We start from the raw sequence: 17,966 nt of genomic DNA on the forward strand, positions 1-17,966 counted from the left end.
ATTTATTTATTTATAGAGAGATAGTTGAAAGTGAGTGTGAGCTAGGGGAGGAGTACAGAGAGAGGAAGAGAGAGAATCCTAAACAGACTCCACACTGAACGTGGAGCCTGATGTGGGCCTAATCTCACAACCCTAAGGTCATGACCTGAGCCAAAATTAAGAGTCAACAGTCAGACGATTAACTGACTGAGCCACCCAGGGGCCCTGAATTTAGTTATCTTTTAAATTTAAGTTAAATTTATCTTTTATTTAATTGATTGATATAAGTTACTGATTTTAACATTTTTTAAAAGCTAAAAAAAGATCCAAGCCAGTTTTCCTAAGAAAATGACTTACAGATGTGACTTTATATTTTACAAACTTGCTGCTGTACTTACTGCTGCCTTCTGAAGCTGCATTCAAGGAATTTGCCATCTTCCTGTCTTTCTGATTCTTATTCTTTATTCTTGTTGTTATTCTTTTGACCCAATTATATATGAAGAGGTGGTGATGTGACTGTTGTTTCAGGTACTCAGCAGTACCTGAAAAGCAGATCTTAGGCAAGAAATGATGATATAAATCTATGTTAGCAGAAGCTTGAATTTTGCTAACCATGTAAAAGAAGAAAACAGGTAAATTTGTGTGTGAAATTCCTGAGATTGGTGATCAATAAATCTTCAGTTTACCTTAAATCCTCTCCTGCGCACTACTTTTTTCTCCTCACATCATTCAGCAAATACGTATGAGTATTTTAGGCAGTTGGGACACATCAATGAATAAAACAGATCAAAATCCCTGCCCATATGGAGCTTATACTCCAGGGGAGGGAAATAGATGAAATAAAATAAGCTGCACACACACACACAATAGACAGAGAGAGAAGAAAGAGGATATACAGATGCATATGTTGGGTGGTGGTAAGTACTAGGGAACAAGAGTAAGTAGACCAGGGTAAGATGGGTTCAGAGCATGAGGGGTGTGGACAGGCAATTTGCATTATGAAATAGGGAGGTTAAGCTAGGTCATCCTGTGAAATTCAGACCTGAACAAAGCTTTGAACAATCTGCAAGAATTCATCAAGCAGTTGTCTGGAGGAGGGAATTCTGGGAGGAGAGCAGAGCTAGCAAAAACGCCTGATATTTTTGAGGAACGATCTAGAGGACAGTGTGGTCCAGAGAAATGGGCTAATGGAGCTCTGGGGCACTGCAAGAAACTTGGTTTTTACTCTAGGTGGAGAGTCATTGCAGGGTTGTGAGCCGGGGAGTTACACAATCTGACTTGTACTTTTAAAGATTCTGGCTACAGTGTTGAGAACAGACTCTGGATGGGGAAGTTCTGACAGCACTTCAGGTGAGAGATAGTGGCCCAAATCAGAATGATGGTAATGTAAGTAGTGGAAAGTGGTCAGCTGCTGGATATATTTTTGAAAGTGGAGTTAACCGAATTTGCTGACATACTGCATGTGGGATGTGAAAGAAATAGTGGATCTGGGGGTCACTCCAATGTCTACAGCTCAAACAACTGGCAGGGTGGAGCTGTCAATAAATTCAGATGGGGGACTGAATGTGGGGGCGGGGTGGTCAGGAGTGGAATTGGGGATGTGCTGGGCCTGAGATGTTTGTTAGTCATCTGAGATCCTACCTTAATACTTCTTAGTTGAGTAAGAGCTTCTAGACTACGGTAAATACAATATTGGTTGGTCCAGTCAATACCATTTCTTTGCAAACTGAGGGATTCGTTTGTCAAAAGGATTGGATGACTTGTACCGGGTTACACAGATGGCATTGTTGTCATGAACAGTTGTTCTTTTCAACTGCAGTCTAGGCATTAAATCATAGCGAAGCTCAGAATGTCCGGGCCTATTTAAGGGAAAACCTGCCAGGGGTAATGATTCCAGTCACTCGAGACGGGGCTTATGGAAAAACAAAAAACAAAAAACAAAAAAAAACCTCCCTTGTAATGAAGACCTATAACTAACACTCATTAAGAGTTTGCAACATGCCAGTCACACTGTCCCAGGATCTCACTTAAGGCTTAAGAGGCTCCAGGAGCTGGATGCTATGACTACTCTCTCTGTTTTACAAAAAAGGAAAAGAAAAATCACACGGATGCATTAAGGAATTTGCTAGTCAGGGCAGAACTGGGATTGAAAGCCAGCATTCTGAGTCTAAAGGTTTGAGCCAATAAATAAATAAATAAATAAATAAATAAATAACATAAAAATAAAGGTTTGAGCCATACTTTCTTCCTTCAAGTACCTACTTCCTTTAAGTATTCGAACCCTATATAGCTTCGGTGGGTGCTCAGAAGGGTAACTGTGAAAGCTGGTCTCCACATCTTTTACAGCAGTTGACTTTGGGACAACGGATGCTGAGCAATCATGAATACACTGGCACTCAGGGAAGATGGGGGCAGGTGGGGGGGGGCGGCTACAGAGTGAAGAAGAGTTAAGGGCCTGGGACAGGAAGATTAGGACTGCCGCTTTTCAAAGACAAATTTCCCAACTTAATTCCAAGACTGATTCTTTTCTGGAGAAGTCCTGTTCCAAATAAAAACCCCAGGAAGGTGTTTGAACACCAAGTGATTACTTTAAAGGCACATTAAAGGCATGTTGATCTTATGCATCAGAAGATGAGTGGCTTAAATTTGCCTAGAAGCAAGAATTTTTACCATGATTTTATTGATGGTAGAGTTGATGGCCTGGAATTTCATTTAAAATGTGCCAGAGACTAAACTACATTCTATTGGCACTTACATAACTAAGTGAAGTAGAGGACTCGCTGGTGTTCTTCAGCTACACTGGCTGTGGTACAGAGCACAGGGCACTTCCCGGGCAAGCCTGTGTCCACCGATTGGCTGTGGTGCTATGGCAGTGTCCACTTCTTCTGGACGTGAGATGAGGGCACTCCGGGCAGTAATCGTGGTACATATGTACACCTTTCTTCTCTCTAGGACTTGCTCACCTTCAGGAGAGAGGAGACACGGCCTCCTCAACTCAACCCCACAGAGTGATGGTTCCTGAAACTCTTTGACTATATGGAGATGAAAAATGGCTGAGATGTTTTGTGTCACTACACCTTCTGGCATCTTTAATTTTTAGAACAAAAGAACCATTGTGGTTATCAATGGGCTTTATTTCTCTGGCTTCATTTGTCTTCCTTCTGTGGTGAGGTTTTTTCATTTTCACGTCTAAGTGATTGAAGAGCCCTTCTTTCAAGGCCTTTGTCTGCTACCTGGTGGTCACATAGAGGATTGCACTTGCAAGCCCTGGAAAGCCATTTGAATTTCCAGGCCACATTAAGAAATTATATTTCAAATTTGCATTCGGAAGTTCATTGTCTCTCATTTTATCAACAGGTCGATCCTGCATTAAGTTACATCACTGTTTTCTTGATTTCACTGAAGGTTTTAAATGACTCTTTTAATCTATAATATATCTGAACGTGTCTACAAGTCTTTAAAGTCTTTATTTGCTTCATTTCAAGGGTACAGAGCTAGAGCCTGGGAGGTCAGTTGGTAGGAAACAAAAAAGGGGAGAAGCAAGATTAAGAGTCATCCCTAGAAGAGAGAGGAAGGACTGGTGTTTCATGAGATGCTTCCCAATTGCTGGAGTGGTAACACCAAGGCTTTCCTCTGGTTCCTTTTCTTTCTTTTTCACACACACACACACACACACACACACACACACACACACACTGAATGGTGATTCAGTTTCCTCTAAGAATAAAGTATGAGCAATGGCTTTATGTTTAAGTGAAATTCCAACTTCTTCATTCAATCCCCAGGGTGGATTGATGTCTCCATTTCTAGTGGGAAAGAGACCTACTTACACCTTTGGAATTTGCTACTCTTCCAAGTCTTTACCATCACCACCATGGAAAAGACAAAACAAAGTCCAAACAACCTTAGGACCCCAATTTCATCTAGGGCTTCCTCCCCACTATTTTGTAACTAATGACAATTCTCATTGACTTTACCATGCTTCCTTTTATTAGAAATGGTTCTCAAGATATATCTATATCTATCTATATCTATATCTATCTATATATCTTTTGTTAAGAGAAAAAAAGAAATCCAGGTGCCACTTGTATTGCAAACCCTGGCCAGAGAAAGGTAAGCCACGACTCGAGTTTTTATATAACAGCTCTAAGTTCTGTGGGAAAAGGAACATGTGTTTGACTTTCTTTGTTCAGTAATTTCCAGTCAAGGTATGCATGACCATGACATCTTTATGGTGTATTTCTGTCCAATATGAAATAAGAAATGCAAATCTCTTAATGCTATGTCGAGTGTGATCCCTCTCTAAAATTATATTTGAAATGAAAATTGTTAACCCAACAGCTTGCTTTTTTCCTGAACATACGAATTTCTGAAAATTTCTCAGCATAGAACCATGACAGACCTCTACCTAGTGGCCTATTCAGTTTCTTTGCAGGCTGGGAAAGCCAACTCCTCTCTCAGGAGTTTTTATGCTTCTCTCTGACCTGAATCAAGCACTCACCTAGATGGAGCAGGAGGTAAGGAAGACTGCTGAGGAGATTTCATTTTAGATTTGGATAATTCTGCATGAACGTCACTGTGTTGGGTGCCTTGCATTTGGTGTTCTGACCAACCGGCTTAGACTGGAAGTTCCAATGACCCCCACCAAGGTTTCCATTAATTTGCTAGAGCAGCTCGCAGAACTCAGAGAAATATTTTATTTACTAGCTTTCTGGTTTATTATAAAAAGATACAACTCAGCAAGGGGCACCTGGGTGGCTCAGTCGGTTAAGTATCTGCCTTCGGCTCAGGTCATGATGCCAGGGTCCTGAGATTGAGTCCCTCATGAGCTCAGTGGAGATCTGCTTCTTCCTCTGCCCTTCTCCTTGCTCATTCTCTATCTCAAGTAAATAAAAAAAATAAAATCTTTAAAAAATAATAATAATAAAGGATACAAATCAGGAACAGCAAGCATAGGGCAAGGTGTGGGGAAAGGGCAGGGAGTTTCCACACCCTCTTGGAACACACCACTCTCCCTCATCTCCATATGTTCACCAATGGGAAGCTCTCTGAATATTGTCCTTTTAGGATTTTTATGGAGGTTTCCTTACATCAGCATGATCGATTACATCATTGGCTCCTGGAGACTGAACTCAATCTCCAGCTCCTCCTCCCTCCTGGGAAGGTAGAGATAGGTCTGAAAATTCCAACTTGCCAATCGTGTAGTTGGCTCCACCAGCAATCAGTCCACATCCTTAGGTGATCTAGGGATTTGCTAAATGTCACTTAGCACAACAAAAGACACATATTGCTCTCATCCCAGGACATTCCAAGGGTTTTTAGGAGCTTTGTGCCAGGAACAGACCAAATATTTCTTTTTTAATTTTTTTATTATTTTTATTTTGTTTAATATTTCTTATTTTAAATAACAATATCGCGCAGGGCTGTTGGTCTGATTGGTTCAATTTTGAAGCAGATCCATTGCTGTGATTGGACTTTATTCAAATGTGAGCATTCACAAAAGGGTAAAATCAGTTTAAACTTAGAATGTAAGAGAATTATTGTATGTTCACTAATTTATTGAAAATCTCTATATCCTATGGTATAAAGTTTTTAATTTTTTTTTTTTTAATTTCTCCCTTGCAGTCCTTTTTTGGCAGTATCTTGGGTAGATTCCACACTTTTCTGCTTGGTTTTGTCTATTGAAATTAAATTTTGGTTCTATTTAAAACTGCAATCTTTATATTTGATCCAAAGTTCTTCTGCAGAGTGTACATAAGCTGTGCTGTTTGTAAGCGTGGAAAATTTTTACCTTCTTTCCTTCTAGGTTCTCTGTTCTAATAATTAGATTGACATGTGACAGATTAACAGGAGAAAATCAAATTTAATTTAGTCCATATGGGAGCCCCAAATATGTGAGACTCCAGGGCAAGTTAGGCAATTGAGGCTTATATGCCATCCAGAGCTAAGGAATGGGATAGGGCCTGTTAGGAGGAGGAGAGTAATTCATAGGGCAGTAAGAAAAGCAGATGTTTGGTAATTAGATGTTTGCCCTGCCTTAGAGATAGGTCTTATAGATAAAAATTTATCTCATAATAGCTCTCTTTCTGGGCTAGGCCCCATGTCTAAATTCCTTTAGGTAATTAAGGGAGAGGTAAAAGTTTTTCTTGAGTTTACTGGGTCTTGATTGCCTTGAGCTAAATATAATCATCACGCCAAAGTGACGTATTCTGGCAAAACCTACTCCCTTTCATGTTCAAAGTGTGGTCCATGGATTCTTTCTGGCCCATGAACGGTTTACTACTGGTGGGAGGCAAAATAAGTGAGAATCAGCATTTAGAAGCTTATATAACAACTTGACATCGAGGTAACATCCAAGTTCTTTGAAGCCCCTCCTCTAAATTTTATCCTTCATCACATAGACCTGTTGGTACCATCGAGAATCCTCCTCTGGGTACCCTGAGGGCTACAGGGAACTGGAATGGAGCAGAGATTTGTCCCCATCTTCTTCTCTGACACCATGTTCCCTTCAAGCCTTGCTGCCACAGGCCCCTGGAGGAGGCTCCTTGTCTTTGGTCTCCTTGTTCATGCGTGCCCCCACATCCAAGGGACACATCTCAAAGCTCTCCTAAGAAGCCTCTCATCACTTGCAGCTACAGAAGCAATGGCAACATGGGGAACAATATATTTCCACAGCACAGCAATCATTCAGCAAGGGAATGAGTTTCCAGTGATGTTTTCTTAAAGCTGCTCCTACATCTCTATGAGAGATTGTCTTGAAGCTCTCCTCTCTCACATGGCTTGGGCCAGGGGGGAGCGGAGGCAGAGATGGAAAATTTTCTAAAAAAATTATATCTTCTACAACTCTCTGTCTCTGTCTCTCTTTTCCTCTCTCTCCTGTTGTGATGCTTGGTGGTTGGGTAGAAGTTGAAGTAAATGGGGCTGAGTCTTCCCTTAGGAAGTTGAAAGCTGTCTTCGATTCTGATAGTGTTTGGTAAAGTCTGATTTCAGCCTCAAGCCTTAACCATAATTCTGGTCAATGGAAAAGAAATCCTCTCAACATCCCATCATATCTGCCTCAGTAGATTGCATTCTGCGTGGGAGGAAGAGGTTGAAACCAACTGTGATGGTTAATTTTATGTGTCATCTTGACTGGGACAGGAGATGTTCAGATAGCTGGTAAAATATTATTTCTGGGAGTGTCTGTGAGGATATTTCTGGAAGGGATTTAGCATATGAATCAGTAGACTGAGTAAGATCATTCTCACCAATGCAGGTGGATGGCATTCAGTCCTTTAAAGGCCTGAATAGAACAAAAAAGGTAGAGGAAGGGTGAAATTGCTCTCTTGCTGAAATTGGGACATCCATCTTCTCCTGCCGTTTGACATAGGCAGTCCTGGGTCTCAGGAGGCCTCAAGGCCTCCAGAGTCAGACTGAATTATACTATCAGCTTTCCTGGTTCTCCAGTTTGCAGATGGCAGATTGTGGGACTTCTCAGCCTCCATAGTAACATGAGTCAATTCCTATAATAAATCTTTACTATTATCTATCTATCTATCATCCATCTATCTCCCATTGGTTCTGTTTCTTTGGAGAAACCCTAATACATTATCCTGTTAGTTGTTATATTCTACATGGACAGCTGGGAACCCAAGTAGCAATTATGCAAAGTAATCTGACTTCTGATGAGGCACAACAGCCCAGAGTTCAGGGAATTCTTGGCCTTGGACTCAACTATGTTTCCTTTTCTAATAATAAGCTACATCTAGACCTCCATATGCAGGTAGTCCATTTCACTAAAATTAAAGATATCATAAAAATTAAATGTGTCAATATATGTTAGGCTCTTAGAACAGTGCCCAGCACATGGTTGGCACTTAGTAAATGTTAGCCGTTAACTATAGCTTTATCTACCCAGGACACTTTTTCAATCATCTTATTTTTGTAAAAGCATTGAAAGATAGCTTCAATTTTAAAAGATTGAAAAATGGTTGTTTTCTGTCCCTCCCTATATCCATGGCTTTTGCATTGAACTTCTATCAAGAGGTAGAGACTTTTCCCAATCCTTGAATCTGTGCTGGCCTTGTGACTTGTTTTAATCAATAGAATGTGGTGGAAATGCCACTGTGTCTGTCTGAGGCAAGTTCTCAAAGGGCTTTCTACCTTCTCTTCAGTTTTTTCTTTTGTCAAGAGAACAGACCCAAACTAGGCTACTGGAGAGGAGGATTCCTTAGGCACCTCAGTTAGAAGTCAGCCACCCCTTGTCAGGTAAGCCACTGAGAAGATGTGCAACTGACTCTAGAAGCCCAGCCAGCCACACCCAGAAGACTACCTCTCTGAGCCCAGCCTACACTGGTGGACTTCAGAATTAAGAACTAAATAAATAATTCTTGTTTTAAGCCTGAGATTTGGTATAGTGCTCCTCCTCCAGTCAATGACTATCTCAATGCTACTCTAGACTCTTTCCATACCTGTCCAGTTCCATTTGACTTTTTAACAGCCATTTCAACTGAAATCTCTTCTAAGAAGATTTTTCTTCAGGCAATGTGTTGTCTCGTTTGTAAATGGACCCTCATTTTTATATTGTGTTCCCTTTATAGTTTTTCTCTTAGCTTGCCTCATAGTAGAACTGTTTGTATGCTACTTATACTGGTTTCTTTATAGCCAGTAAGTGAACACTGACTTGAGGAGACGTGAGGATGTGACCCAGACCAAGCCACTCATTCCACTTTTTCCCATAGTAATTTGACCCAAGAGGGCCAAGCAGGGCCATTCAGAGTATGCTTTTACAATGTAGACTCTGAGGAGAAAAGAGTTTAGTTTCCCTTTTGGATTAAGAACTATAAGGATCTAGGTCTCATGGTATACAAGATTAGGAGAAGAACAAATAAGAGAGAGGAACTTAGTGCAGGGGAGAAAAAAGGGCCACAAACAAAGAGAAGAGAGAAGCAGAGCTGGGGGAAGGGAGAAAAAGTTATGGAAGAGGTGAAAAAAAGAGGTGAGAAACCTACTTGACATCAAGACTCTGGATCTGGTCTCCTTTAAGTGTGGTTAATGCTCTTTTTTACTCCAGCTCTTTTGGATTGTGTTCTGATTACTTGTCACAAGAAAAAAGTCCTTATAATCTTCTTGTGAATTAAAGGTTAACCCGAACTATCATCTCAGTGCATTATCACATCTGGGTAGGTTGACAATATAATGTGTTGTCTAAATTGGGGCACTTCTAAGAGTTAAAGGGAGTGCTCTTAGTAATGATTTTGAGAAAACAGGTATTAAGTGAGACTGGCCCTGAGTTAAAAAAAAAAAAAAAGTTTTTTTTTTTTTCAGAAAAAAAAGTTGTTTTTTTTTTTCAGGAAAAAAAAAAAAAGTGAGCCTGGATCTGCAAAGCTAAGGACCAGACATTGAGAAGTTGTGTAACAAAAAATCCAGGTATGGACCCTCTCCGGGTCTCCTTCCATGCCTGCCAGTCTGCATCTCACTCTTTCAGCCTGTTTATATACAACACAGTTAATGGACAAGAGCCCACAGGAAGTTTATTAGACAGGTAGCAATTAGACCCTTTGAAACTATGCTTGTATTCATGTAGGATATTTCCTACTGGGTTTTCTTTCTATCTTGTGGTGAGAAATAAATTAATATCATCTTTAAATTAGATGTTGAATATGTTTGGTATTTAAATGCCATACTCAGATAAAACTTTGTGTTGACCATACAAAAGAACACAATGTGTGATTAGGGCTGGATAAATTTTTTGATTTCAATTAACTTTTATTTTCCTATAAGAGCTAAAGCAGTTGAGACAATATATTTAGTCTCCCAATCCCCCATTGCTGATGTACTGGCTTGGGGGCTGGGGGAGGCAGAGGTCTAGTAAGGAGTAGGTAGGGCTGTGTTCTAGGGAACAGCGGAAATAGTCAAGACCATTGATACAGGACTGGAGTCCAATCAGTAGTAATATGGTACCCATCTTGTTTGTTCCATTGCTGACTTGAAACCTAATTTTATCCCTTTTTAAAAAAGATTTTATTTATTTATTCATGAGAGACACAGGCAGAGGGAGAAGCAGGCTCCCTGCAGGGAGCCCAATGTGGGACTCAATTCCAGATTGCAGGTATCACGACCTCAGCAGAAGGCAACTCAACTGCTCAACTGCTGAGCCACCCAGGCGTCCCCCTAATTTTACCCTTTACCATTTCTTCCCGTGTAATATGCAACCAAATAAATACATGGGAATAAACCATCAGTCAAGTCATTATATGTGTGTGTGTGTGTGTGTGTGTGTGTGTGTGTATACAGGGGGTGGGAGTGGTGATGATATCTAAAATATTTACATCACCCTTCACATGCATCCTGAGAGCAAAAATCAGATCAGAAAAAACTAGGAAATAAGTGATAAGAATTAATACTATTATCTTTACTTTTTTAAAAATAAAAGTGCCTTGAAATTAGCAATTTTTTCTCTTTTAAGAGTCTGGTATTGAATGCTCACTTCAGATAAATTTCATGGGTGAGCTATTGAGATAGACCCCAAAATAATCCAGAAGCCATTCTGTGAAGTTGAAAAAGTGAAAGGTAATTCCTCATAAGAAATGTTAAGCACCCACTCCATAGATAATTACCAACTGCAGGGCAAATTAGGATGATAAGGGCCCAAGTACATATACTATAAGAGAAGCTAGGAGCCGAAGAGTGGTACAAATACCACAATGGAGTTGGATGATGGCATAGATAACATCAGGGCTTGGAGAAATTAGAGAGCTTCTTGGAAGAGGGACAATTTGAAATGAACCTTAAAATTTGAGCAATTCTCTTCAGACATAGAGGAAGGAAAGAGTCACCTCAGAAATAATCAAAAGCTCAGGGACAGTTTCCAGGGGTAGGTAGTAGGTCTAGTTGGACTGCAAGATAGAGCAAAGTGGCTAAAAATCCAGTGTTACGTGGTAGGGACACACACATCTCAACCTATACCTCTTCCTAATGTTAGCATGGTTCCCTATCCCTACACACACACACACACACACACACACACACCACCTCAAGCAAATGCTTTGGTATTTGTGGGTCATAATCTGATTGGAATCTTGCTATCTTCGCTATAGAAACTGCTGGTCTCGGTCTTTAATTTCACCTCAACAAAGAACTTGTAATTTTTTCAGTGTCATGAAACTCATGATTTCGATTTCACAGTCCATGCACTAGATGTCAACAGCATCATGTTTCATGTTCTATATTTTGCACTTGTGGATGGGAGGGCATCTAATGTCTTCCTTCCCCAACACCGTACTAGTGTTTTGGTTCAGACTAAGAATCTGACTGTGTGTGTGTGTATGTGAGTGAGAGAGAGGGATAGTGGATCCCTCAGAGGATTCTGAGCAAAGGAATAACTTCGGAGTTGGGGGAGCTATCTAGTATCTGTAATAGGGAAAATTGGGGAGGAGTGTTAATTGTGAAAATAGTTAAAGGTTCACAAAAGTCCTGCTGAAAAATACTAAGATTCTATGCCTGGGTAGGAAGGGTGAGGATGGGTAAAGCAAGATAGTTTCAAGACATTTTGCCAAGGTGTGATCTAAAGAATCTAAGACTTGATGCAAATGATGAGAAAGATGACAGTATTTGTAGAGGGAATGGTAATGTTATCAGTAGAAATAAAGGGGACAAGAGGGAGGTAGAGAGATGTTAACCAATTTGATTTGGGATTTAAAGTATTTGAATTTCTCCACTGGTGTATTTATGTGCAAAGTTAAACTTTCTATAATGTTAATTATTTTGAAGGGGAAGAATAACGATACAAGTTTTCTGAATAAGACTCCTTGGCTGCCACCAATAGGACCCAGCCCTTAAGTTACATCATGTGCCCATTGAACTGGGAGGGGCAGAGAGAGAACAGGTACAGCACGTGTAGGATCCCTTTTTGTGAGTGAATGAGGTGGAAGTTAACAGGGAGTTCAGGGAGTTTGCGAATCCCACAGAAGGCGCCAGTTCCTGTCTGCCTCTGGAAATGTCACATCCACCTGTTTATGGTTCTAACATAAGGCCAATCTCAATTTCTGCCCTTTGGGTTGGCTTTAGAACCCACTCCCTCAACAATATGATCCCACTCTATGGTTTGGAATGAAGAAGTACAAGGAACTTGGCTTTCAAATATTCAGGCACCTTCAGCATTTAAAAATCTTTCTATATCCATGTTTTATTGTATTTTTTAATATTTTATTTATTTATTCATGAGAGACACAGAAAGAGACAGAGGCTGAGATAGGCAGAGGGAGAAGCAGGCTCCCTGTGGGGAGCCTGATGTGGGACTCCATCCGAGACTCTGAAGGCAGATGCTCAACCACTGAGCCACCCAGGCGTCCCTCCATGTTTTATTTTTTTAAAGACCTATTTATCTATTTGAGAGAGAGAAAAGGAGAGAGAGGGTGGGGGTTGGGGAAGGGCAGGAGGACAGAGGGAGAGGATCTCAAGCAGATGCCACACTGGACGCTGGGCTCCATCTCATGACCCTGAGGTCATGATCTGAGCAGAAACCAAGAGTCGGACACTAACCCCACTGTGCCACCCAGGCGCGCCTATATCCATGTTTTAAATGAATTTAAGAGTCATTTGATAATGAAGACAATACTTCCAGTCTTGTGTCTAATACTTTTACTTCCCAGCAGCATAATACCACTTTGGTCAGGTTGAACCACTGCACAATTTTGCAGCTCTTTCAGAAACGTAAAGAAAACAATTGGAAAGACGCGATCACATGCAATGATGAGAAAATAGTACTATTGCCTGATCTTTCCCCAGAAACGTGAAGTATCCTTGGTTCAGCTCCACACTGTGTTATTTATTATAAGCCCTTACAGCAAGGGAGTTTGTTTCTTGTAGCACCAAATAGACACAGTGGCTAACAAATAATTCTGAAAAGTCATTGACATATTTATCAGATGTCAAAAATTTTCTGAATCTGTACTTTATCCATGTCCCTGGCTTGAAGTGTTCTTTCCAAGAGTAAGCTGTGACATAAAATTGAGTTTTCAGTCCGCTTCTGCCACTGAGGTGGTCTGTTGACCTTAATACTTCACCGCTAGCTTTTCGTATACTACAAAGGACTTTTATATACAGTGACTCATGTATTTTAATGACTCATTTGAATGTAATGGTGTCCCCCAGACCACAGATAATGGTTAGACACATGAACTCTTGTGTTACACTGCATGGGTTCAAATCCCCATGTCATCTGCTGTGTGACCCAGACAAGTCACATATCTGTGCTTCAGTTGTCTTGTCTATAAAATGAAACCTACTAGAGTTGTTGAAGGGATTTCATGAATAGTCTATGGAAAGTACCAAGCACAGTAGAACCTAGTAAGAGCTAAATAAGTGTTAGTTATGAATAAATTATTACTCCCCTATCTTGCTGGGGTCTAACTACGGTGTATGGATAACTGAGCAGTATTTTTGAGTGGTGCATTTAGAAAAGCAAGCTCATATAAATAGGTGCAGGGGGTCTTTCATGATTTCCATGGAGTTAGGGATTTCAGTTCTTCTGTCAGCTGTGAAGAGGGACCCGATGGACAGTAAACTCTACCTATTGCCAAAGCAAGTGTTGAGGAGCTCCTCACAGTAAGCCTCAGGAGGGCACTATGTCTGTCTTATTGGCCTCTGTCTTTCTAGAACCTAGCGTATAGTAGATGCACAATATATATTTGCTAAATGAATAGACACATGGAAAAGGGCCGGTAGCTATGTGATTAATCTTTAGCTCAGGTACATTCTCGAAATCAAATAGGAAAGAAGTGATCTTTCGAAAGCAGAAGATTTAGAGCTGTGTCCCCAATTACCGTGAACTCCTCAGAGAGAAGATACTAGTAAATATTGAAAGAGATATTCATAATGTGCTTGATGACATGACTTTTCTTCTTTTATAAAAATTAACACATAATATTTTATAATACTCATAAATGAAGTTCTATGTTTCATTCGCCCTTGCAAAATAACTCAGAGAGCTTTCACAAAGAACTAGAAAGGCTGAGCTTTCTTCATTGTTAAAAACTCCTAATCTCCAAACACTGTCCCTTATCTACATGTCCTCAAATCCTTGAAGCCTGTAAAGTAATTGATTCCAAATTCATATACCTGAGAATTTATTTACGAAAAAAGAGTCAATTCTGGTTCTATGAAATTCAGAAATTACAGAGCCAATTACCATAAATTGGTGAAATTTTTCAGGTCATCTGAAGGCAAAATTCATTTATTTATCTATCCACCTATCCAATTGTTCATTCATTCAACAAATACCAACTGAGCTCTTATAGTGTGGCCAACACCATACCAGGTGTTGGAGACCTGGCAGTCCACAAAGCAGTCACGGACTTTTTTCTCGTGGAGTTCAAAATCCAGAAAGGGGTGCAGTGGGTAGGACTGCCCCACGTTTTGGGAGACATTGCCTAATGTTGGCTTCCCTTGATCTTCAGAGTATGGATTTCTACTTCACAACGCTATCGAAAGCTGGTCTTAGTAACAGGCTGTCCGTATAATAAGCACAAACTAGCCAAAAGGTGAGAAATTCAGGCATGATTCACACATTCACAAATATCTATAGATGTTTCAGAAAACGTAGACAAAACATCCCAACGTCTTGGAGTCCTATAGGCACAGCTGAGTAAAATGAACTGAGATCACATCGGTTTGACTTGTCTCGGTTGAGAACCGCATTTGTAAATTGTGTAATCCATCTCTAGTCAAGTTCTTCCGAGACAGCCTTGAATTCTTAAAAAGCCCCTGAAAGCTAGATTTTACATTTAGATTTTTAGCATTGTCTTAAAAGACAGTGGTAGTTCACAGAAGGAGAGAATTCCCTATTGATTACATGATTGAGGAAGCACAAAAGTCTGTTATTCTTTCCAAAGTCAATTGTAATTTAAGCTCCTTATCTCCCTGCGGATGTTCTATTTCAAATGGCCACAAAATGTAAATGCCCCAAATGGAAAGGTTCAGGTATTCTTTTACCAAGCTATGCTCCACGTGCTGGCCTTCAAAATCACAGCAGGAAAGAGTTTAGAAAAATCTGGCCACCAAAGTGACCAAGGGAAAGAACTCACACTCACCAGGATCATGGAGGAATGGTCATTCCAGATTTTCCCCTAACTTTGAATATCTAATTTATTTGTGACATTCAAGATGGACGTTCACATAAGAGCAGCCTGGTATGTTTTTAATATGATTTTGGACAATTCAGTGGCTCTATCGTGATCATTGATAATAAAGAACTTTAGTACCAGTTGTGGTGATTTCTTTTCCCTTTCCTTCTGGCTTCGGTGAAACTCAGAGAAACACAAAAGGGCCTCTCTAAGTCTTAGGGACAGAAACCTTTGATTAAAACTTTAGGGGAAGGCTTATATTTCAATAATGAGATTTCACTGAAAACAAAAAACAAAAACAAAAAAACAAACCAAACTGGCCATTTGGTCATTTGTATGTAGGACCAGTGCGACATGTAATCTGTCTTTAGATGCCTTGGGTGTGATGGATTGCCCCTTTACTTTGACAGAGAGCTTGGCATCCATTTATTAGCATTTAACATTATGCAAATGAAGCATAACAAAGACATCTAGAAAACACAAATGTAAGGTATCTGCTCATTTGCTAGCTGCTTCCGTTAACACCATGACAATATTTATATTGTTGTGAAAACAATCGATAATTTCATATCAACTGTACAATTATGGCTAAATGAAAACATACCCTAAGCTCCAAATTTATACAAGGCATTGAAATGTGTGGAAATGAGCGTTTTCTCATCACAAGGGTGCAATGATTTCCCTTTATGAGAATCTGTGGCATCGCCTGAATAGCTTTAATATTTCTTTGTTAAATGATAACTAAAATATATGTTTTATTAAATTTTTCTTATAAAAATGAGAGCTACCTCTTTCAAACTGAGTAATACTCACATAGTCTCCATTCACTCCCTTTAGTCATGCTTATCTCTTTTGTAAACCTATTTTACATAACATTCGGTCCTCCCCCTTGGCCTCCCCTTTTCCCTCACCCCCCCCCCTCAGTTTTCTCCAATAAAAAAATGATATGTTTTCAGGATGGTCATAGAAATAGGCATACCTCCTAGTTTCCTCGCTCTTTGTTCTCTGTTGGGTGATGTACTATGAAGAGTAAGCGGAACTTGGTATTGACAATAATACCCCCTTGACAGGGCAAAATGAAATGTGCTGGGCAGGTCTGACTGGTTTTATTTTGTTTTCAAGAAATAGCTCTTGAACCGAGCTTCATCAATTTCTAATTTAGGAGACTATCTGACATGTAAACTTTATTTATGTTGGGGAATCAATTGCTGCATTTGAGAAAAGGGAACATTCAAATATTTGCCTCAGTTTTAATGATCTATGTAGAATGTTTCAACTGGGCATTTATTCTTTTTTGGGGGACATTTTTGTGCCTAAGCCATGTAAGTAAGTGCTCAAATGATTATTGCTTCCTAATTCATTCCCGTGAGTAAAATCAGACTGAGGTACTTAGATTTTCGGTGAGTCAAAAGTGATGATCTGCATAGGTGGCTCTTAACAGGTCATTTTCCAGCCACTGACATTTCCTGAAAGATGGTATGTCCCTTGTCTATTTTCCTGCATGAATATGTGTAATGAATTAGGCAGCTTTTCCCTTTAGAAGGAATAGCTTCTTTTCATTCACAATATTATATCCTGATTTATATCTGCCTGATTTTAAAAGGAAAAATATTTTTGATCTTAAATTTCCAACAATATCCAGTTTATCTTTGGGGAAACTGATCTAGATTTTGTGTGTGACATATATATTTGTGTGTGTGTATGTGTGTATATATATATGAGCACATATCATAATTGAGCTTTGTAAAGCCCTAAGCTTTAAAATATTAAATAAATTCCTGTAACAACATATCCGTGTAGGTAGAAAGAGTTTAGATTTCTCCAGAGTTTATCAATCGAAAAATATAAAACTTAACCAGAAATTATTGAGAGCAGGGTTATATATAAACATCATAGGAGGATCCGTTCATGAAGCTGGGTCCTTGGCTAGTGTTCTCTTACCAGATTCATAACCTTTGGTAAGAAAAGACCTCAATGTGTAGCAAATACACTCTGATAATATATAATTCGTGGAATAAATATACGTTATATTCTGTTAGAATTAATAACCATAGATACAAGCAATACTTAAATTAAAAAAAAAAAACAGTACTAGAGTTCTCTATCCTTGCCTCTAGCAAACCAAAAGTTGAACTAAATGTGTCCCACTGCATTAATGCATAATTAAATTCATGGAAACAGAAAATAAAAAAGCCAATTGCTTCTAGAACCTGAACAGAGTATAATATGGTATAGCTTGCCATTTTCAAGAGGGGGATAAAGGTTGCATTTGCAATTAACTGGAATTCTAATTTAGATGATTCAGCAATATGGATGTGGAAGAGGTCAGGGTGCGGGGGCAACGCATAGGTTGGTTTCTTTTAAGTGGTAGCAACCTTGAACTGATGCAGTTTGAACTCTAGCCTAATGAGGGACTGGCTAATCTCTGGAAAAGCTATAGACCAGAGTCATGATTTATCTGAGAGTCATGGACTTGATCCTTCTGGTCCTATTTCAGTCTGCAGACTGGAAAAGCTCTCCCTTCACACACCGAGAATTCCCACTGCAGTGAATGTAAGGTCTGTGTGTGTAAGGAGCACGCGAGCAGCGGGGGTTCAGCCCCAAGAGAAAGAAGGTGTCGAGTCGCCTTGGTAAAGAATTTACACACCACGTGTTCACAGCTCTTGACAGGTATAATTATCAATGTCGTCTCTTCCGTTTACTATGTGCTGGGATTCTGAAGCACGGTTTCAGATTTGTGACTATCTTCTCTTTAAGGACCTGCAAGAGGGGGAAAGAGTGAAGGGGAAACCAGTGATTAGTATTCCTTTTGTCAACTGCAAGATGCTAAAAATATCGAAAGAGCATGTGCTATGTGAGAACAGCAGGGATTATTTTAGGCCC

The 17,966-nt window shown here is 39.7% G+C and overlaps 1 protein-coding gene across 1 annotated transcript in view; it reads right to left on the bottom strand.

Annotated features, from left to right (window-relative positions):
* Positions 1–16,173: 16,173 nt before the first annotated feature.
* The window catches only part of LIN7A (lin-7 homolog A, crumbs cell polarity complex component), a 124,100-nt gene continuing 122,307 nt past the window's right edge, over positions 16,174–17,966 (bottom strand). The window contains exon 8 of the mRNA XM_038558536.1: positions 16,174–17,843. The gene's annotated coding sequence lies outside the window, so the exon portion shown is untranslated. The remainder of the gene's footprint in view (positions 17,844–17,966) is intronic.

This window comes from Canis lupus, chromosome 15 (genome assembly GCF_011100685.1).
Source record: "Canis lupus familiaris isolate Mischka breed German Shepherd chromosome 15, alternate assembly UU_Cfam_GSD_1.0, whole genome shotgun sequence".
Classification (NCBI taxonomy): domain Eukaryota; kingdom Metazoa; phylum Chordata; class Mammalia; order Carnivora; family Canidae; genus Canis; species Canis lupus.